This window comes from Camelina sativa, chromosome 9 (assembly GCF_000633955.1).
Source record: "Camelina sativa cultivar DH55 chromosome 9, Cs, whole genome shotgun sequence".
Lineage (NCBI taxonomy): Eukaryota > Viridiplantae > Streptophyta > Magnoliopsida > Brassicales > Brassicaceae > Camelina > Camelina sativa.
This window is the reverse complement of record NC_025693.1, coordinates 7,219,216-7,226,010: the sequence shown is the minus strand read 5'-3', so window position 1 is coordinate 7,226,010 and position 6,795 is coordinate 7,219,216.

Below are 6,795 nucleotides of genomic sequence, written 5' to 3'. Positions count from 1 at the left end.
TGTGTGGGCCCAACTCATGTGATACCGATAGCTCGATGGACTTTGTGGCCAGAGAGTGGGAGTGGTATGTTTGCTTCGGATGACGATCCGAGAGCGCGCTTTAGGGTGACGACCCAAGAGCGGGATTATGAGACTCCCTGGATACCGTAGCTGTGAGCCGCGGCTCGACAGTGAGCCGGTATCTCTCGAGGGTTGCGACCCGAGAGCAGGGGGAGTGGGCGTGTGAGACTCCTTGGATACCGTAGCTGTAGGCTATGGCCTGGCAGTGAGCCGGTATGACTCGAAGGTTGCGACCTGAGAGCGGGGGGAGTGTGAGTGACTTCCTGGATACCGTAGCTTAAGGTGGTTAGCCTGATAGCGAGCCGGCATGATTCGTTGGTTGCAACCACGGACGGGGGAAGCACTGAGTTGTGAGCAAATAATGTCTAGGATGTGAGTATATTGACTAGAGGGAGACCTCATGGTTCAGTCGGAGGTGTGCGGGCTGTTGCGACAGTTGCACGGGAAACCTTGGCTGGCGGTGTTCAGTCTGGTCGGAGGACGTGCGGGCCGTGTTGACGGTGGCACAGAAGTCCTTGATGGATGGACGGTGCTGTGGGATTCGAGGACGAATCCTTATTGGTGGGGGAGAATTGTAACATCCGCGAACCGGATTATGCGGTTTTGGTGGGAGTGTCGATCGACACCCTTGTGGGGCATCGATCGACACCACTATTTCTGGGTTCGTCGGGTTTGTTTTAATTCGCGATTTTGGTTTGGTTGGTTTGGTTTAGTTAACTAAACCGATTATATAAGTGGAGAAGCAAAAAATTAAGGGTTTTAGGGTGTCTGGTCGCCGTTTGCAGAGATAGAGAGAGAGGAGAGAGCCTATTGTGGTGTGAAGGAGATTAAAGGAGAAAGAGCAGAATCGTTAGGGTTTGGGAGGAAATAGTTTCGGCGTATCAAATCGTTCTCAAAGGTAATGAAATTTGGTAGGTTTATTCCCAAGTCTTTCATCGTCATTCGCCTTTTTACAGAAGTAGATTTGGATTTAAACTCGATGAGTTATTGGCAGTTTCGTGAGACACGTTTTCTCAGACGCGAGTTGGGACCATCGGAGATTGTAACTGAGATCGTGGTCTCGTGTGGTGCCTGATCGTGCTGAAATTTTGTGGGAAGCTTCGTGACGTCTAGGGGTAGCTTTTCACCGGAGCGATTTGATAGTTAACGGTTGGTTTTTATTTTAGGGTTTCGTCTTTGAGACTGTTCTTTTCTGATGTTTCTGTCCAGTTTTGCTATAAGTCGTTTTTGGTTGTGTGGCTTGTTGTAGGGCGTTTCTGGGCTGTTTCAGACGTTAGGAGGGTCTCAACTGGTTGTATTGGTTGTTATAATCAGTTGATAAGGTGAGTGCATGACCATGGCTTATCTAAGCCTGAGAATCCTTTGTTTGCTTGATTTGTTGTGTTTTGTGGTGTTGTTCTTGCTTGTGGTGGTTGTGTTATGGTTATTATAGGTTCCTGAGGCTTTTGGGAGAGTTTGGGACAGATTGTAGGCGGATTGAAACGGAGGTTCGTCGTTCGGATTCGTGCAGTTCGCGTCTGCGAAGGGAGTGTCGATCGACACCAGTTAGGTGTCGGTCGACACCATGTTTGGCCAGTGTCGATCGACACCTCTCTGGTGTCGGTCGACACCAAGTTGCTTGTTTCGTGATTTTTCCTGGTTTGTTTGTGTTTGGTTGTCATTTGTTAAGCATTGGTTTCTCAGTTGCTTGTGTGTATAGCCCAGTAGATGGGAGGATTGCCTCACTAAGTATTTGTGATAATACTTACGCATCTCAATTGTTGTTTGTGGTGTGCAGGTTTGTGTTGTGGAATCATGGCGATGAGGAGGAGGATGATCTAGGGTCTCGTTTGTGTGTTATTGGATTGTTGGATATGTTGTTGGAATCTTGGATAGAGATATGCTAGGTTGATGGATAGAATGCTTAGGATTGTTATTGTATTGATGTTGTAATGGTTTTGTATGGTTGGTATGTTTCCGCTGTGTGTACTGGTTGTTATTGGTTTAATGAGGACTTGTGGTTTGGGTTGGTTTAATTTAGTAGTATAGGCTGCATAATTGTTTACATTGTATTTAACTGTTAAAAAAAAAAAAAGGGTCGGGTTGTTTCAGAAACTAATAGTGGAAGAGATGATGATTGGTACCTTGATAATGGAGCCAGTAATCACATGACTGGAGATCGACGGTACTTCTCCAAACTTGATGATTCTATCACAGGGAATGTACGTTTTGGAGATGATTCCCGTATAGACATCAAAGGAAAAGGTTCGATTGAACTCATCTATCAAAACGAAGAGCTGAGGATAATGATTGATGTTTATTTTATTCCTGGATTGAAAAGCAACATCATTAGCCTTGGACAAGCTACAAAAGCAGGCTGTGCTGTTAGAATGAGGGGAGACAACCTAACGATGCGTGATCAAGGTGGAAAGTTGCTTGTCAAAGCGATTAGATCGAAGAATCGACTTTACAAGGTGAATATGGGTATAAAAGACACAACATGTTAAATTCAGCAACAACGAGTGACTCAAGCAGATGGCATGCAAGGTTAGGACACATCAATCATGAAAACATGAGATCCATGGTAAAGAGAGAGCTGGTCAAAGGAGTTCCGCTTACTACCTTCGAAAAGAAATTTTGTGGATCATGCTTACTTGGGAAGCAAGCAAGACAAGTGTTCCCACAATTCACTACCTTTCGAACAACCAAAGCACTTGAATTGGTACACGGTGATCTTTGTGGCCCATAACACCAAGCACAATGGCTGGAAACAAATATGTTTTTGTACTCATCGATGATTACTCGAGATACATATGGACAACTTTGATGAAAGAGAAGAGTGAAGCTCTTAACAAGTTCATGAGATTCAAGAGTCTAGTGAAGCATGAGACGGGTGAAAGAATTCAAACATTCCGGATAGATAGAGGAGGTGAATTTGTCTCAAAGGAATTCAGTGACTTTTGTAACAAGTCAGGGATCAAACGGCACCTTACAGCTCCATACACTCCACAACATAATGGAGTTGTCGAATACAAAGCTAGAATTGTTGCTAAGGGCATCTCCAACCCCACTCTATTTTAGAGTCAAATCTTTATTATAGAGCAACATTTGCTCCAACCCTACTTTATATTTTACTTTAAAATAGAGAAAATGATAGGATTGCTTTATATATAGAGCAACTCTATTCTCACCTCTATTTTTTTACACTAATTCTATTTTAGAGTTGAATATAGAGTAATACATTGGAGGAAAACAATGCTCTATTTTTGAGTTACTCTATTTTAGAGGAAAAATAGAGATATACATTGGAGATGGTCTAAGGGATATGTGCAAAGGTATGGGATTGATTTTGAGGATGTGTTTGCTCCAGTGGCTCGAATTGAAACAATACGCCTTCTTATTAGTCTTGCCGCATCTAATGGGTGGAAGATACACCACCTTGACGTTAAAACAGCATTTCGCCATGGGGAATTAAAAGAAACAGTCTATGTGACACAACCGGAAAGTTTCATTGTCAAAGGGAGTGAGGATAAAGTCTACAAAATCAACAAAGCACTATATGGTCTTAGGCAAGCTCCAAGAGCCTGGAATGAAAAACTGAATGAAGTTCTCAAGGAATTAAGCTTCAGAAGGTGCTCCAAAGAACCATCGGCTTATAGGAAAAAGGTACACCAGGACATTCTTCTCGTTGCAGTCTACGTTGATGATTTGTTCGTTTCAGGAACAAGTGTTAAGATTATGAAGATTTCAAGAAGGAGATGGCGTTAAAATTTGAGATGAGTGATCTTGGTACGTTAACGTATTATCTTGGAATTGAAGTGTATCAGCACAAGGATGGAATAACATTAAGCCAGAAACGGTATGCGTTAAAGAGATTGGAAGAAGTTGGACTCTCAAACTGTAATTTGGTCCACACGCCAATGGAGGCTGGTTTGAAATTGTCAAAGGCGACAGAGGAGAGAGACATTGATGCCACAAGCTATAGGAAAACCGTGAGATGTCTTCATTACCTACTTCACACGAGACCTAACTTATCTTTTTGTGTTGGAGTTTTGAGTCGTTATATGCAAAATCCGAAGGAGTCTCATGGAGCAGCAATTAAGCAGTGGTTAAGGTACTTGTGACGAACCACCACACTCGGTTTAACGTTCACAAGGTCGACTACAGAGGGAACAAGTTTGATTGGTTACAGTGACAGTAGTCACAATGTGGAGCCAAATGATGGTAAGAGCACAACATGTCATGTGTTTTACCTTCGTAATAGTCTGATCTCTTGGTGCTCTCAGAAGCAAGGAACGGTGTCCTTATCGTCTTGTGAGGCGGAGTTTATGGAAGCTACTGAAGCTGCCAGACAAGCGATATGGCTCCAGGAGTTACTTAGTGAAATCACCAAGACACCAAGTGGAAAAGTAGTAATCTGAATAGATAATCAATCGGCAATTGCTCTCACTAAAAATCCGGTGCTCCATGGTCGAAGTAAGCACATACACACGAGATATCACTTCATACGTGAGTGTGTAGAGAACGGACAAGTTGAGGTTGAGCATGTTCCCGGAGATGAACAAAAGGCGGACGTCTTAACAAAGGCTCTTGGAAGGATCAAGTACAAGGAAATGAGGGAGCTTATTGGTGTTAAGGAAATTGGAGGAGAAGACTTCAATCTTAGGAGGGAGAATGTTGGAGTAAGCTTGAAGTAAGCTTGGAGATCAAGCTAACAAAGAAATGGAAATTGGAGATTATATTTAGGAGATATCTAAATATAATAGGAAGTTAAAGAATAAGAAGTTTTCCTATTAGGATTAGGAAAATATACTTAGGAGATTTATATATAAGGAGATGTTGGGTTGTGGCATAACTTGTGAGTTGTGACTTTTGAGAGAGATAGATTTGCGAGAGAGAGAGCTTAAGTTTTTGAGTTATATTTCTTAAGCAATAAGAGAGTTATTCTTATAATTTGTCTTTCAAATCTTTCTTAAATTCTATACATACTTCCTTCATAAGGGATTCTTGCTGCTCTTTCATCCACTTGAACTGAGTCTTGAGCACTTGGCCATCAAAGGGATCTCCCATGGCTTTAAACTTCTTCAGATCCAGATCCTTCAAGGTTTTCTCATACTTCTTCTTTTTTCCACCAGCATCCTTCTCTACCGACTCTTTCTCAAAATCTGCCATGTCCTGTCGAATGAGAAGTTGGCCCATTTCTGCGTCCTCGACGCAATTCTCTATAGTACTGAAAATCTTTGTGAAGATGTATTGGTCTGTCTGAAGTAGTTTCTGTGTGATACAAGGAGTGATAAAGGATTGCTGTTGTTTTATGTTACTGAGAAGTTTCTAGAAAGTTTGAGAAGACAATATTGAAGGAAGGTTTAAGGATAAATTGAAGAGGAAAACTACTATTTCTTTGGTTGATTAAATTGGAGTTTTACAAGGAAAAGAAAAATAGCAAAAAGGAAAAAGTCTTTTTCTTATGGAATTTGGAAATCTTCTCTTTTGCTGATTAGGAAGTCTTGATGGATATATAAGGAGGTGTTGGGCACGTCTTAGAGAAGCAAGAGAGCTGAGGCATAAAGGTTAGAATACTAGAGAGCTTTTTGTTGGTGTGCGGCTTAGTTTCGCGGTTTGGTGGTATCAGAGCGAGTTCTCGATAAAGATTCAGTCTAGTTTTGGGTAGATAAAGGGTGAGGGTAGTTCTGAAGCGTAAGGGCGAAGAGAAGAAAAGTAGAATGGGTGAAGAGATGAAGACTTCATCAAAGAATGTTCAATGTTTTGAATGCAAATGATATGATCATGTACGGTTTGATTGTGCCAATCTACAAAAGCATAAGAAGAAGGCTATGAATGTTGTTACTAGTGATTCTGAAACTGATTCAGATGAAGAAGAAGAGCTGAAGAATTTTGTGGCGTTTACAACTTTTGAAGATAGTTCTGCATCAATGTCTGCAAATGCTTCTGAATCTGCAGCAAAACTTGCTACTACAACAGAGCATGAATCTGAGAGTGATAGTGATTCAGAGGATATGAGCTATGAAGAACTTGGTAAGAGTTATGAGAAATTGTATGCACATTGGCTTAAGGTCGTTGATGAAAATACAGTTTTGATTAAAGAGAAGCTTGAGTTAGAGGCTAAAGTCGTTGAAACAGAGAAACATGCAACAGAGAAGGGAGAAGAAGCATTACAAGTTAAAGTGCAACTTGAAGAAACTCAAAAGAATTTGAGGATGCTTAATAAGTTGGATCATATTCTGAGTATTGGCAAGACAGATAAGTGTGGCCTTGGATATGAAGGAAATGTTTTAAAATCGGATCCGGTGTTTGTTTCAAGTGGAAAAATCACGTCTACTTCGAAGCGTACTTCAGAGACGGTATTTGTGAAAGAACGTGGTACAAAAATTTATGAATTGCAGAATGCACCTAAACAAGTGTTTCGACCTGTTTGCCATCATTGTGGTGCTGTAGGGCATATTAGACCAAGATGTTTCAAATTGTTGAGAGAGAGGAGCCGAATGGAGAATGCTTATGATGTAAGGTTTCATGGTCCTACATGTTATCATTGTGGAGTTCAAGGACACATTAAGAGGAATTGTTTCAGGTTCATTCAAGAGGTTAACCATGGAGGTCTTAGGCGCAACAAGATTTGGGTTAGAAAAGATGAGTCTATGGAGGTGGTCACTACAAGAAAACAGGCGGTTAGCGACTACAGTATTAGTTGCTTTGTAGTCGTATAAACTGCGTTTACGACCAAATAGCGACTAACTC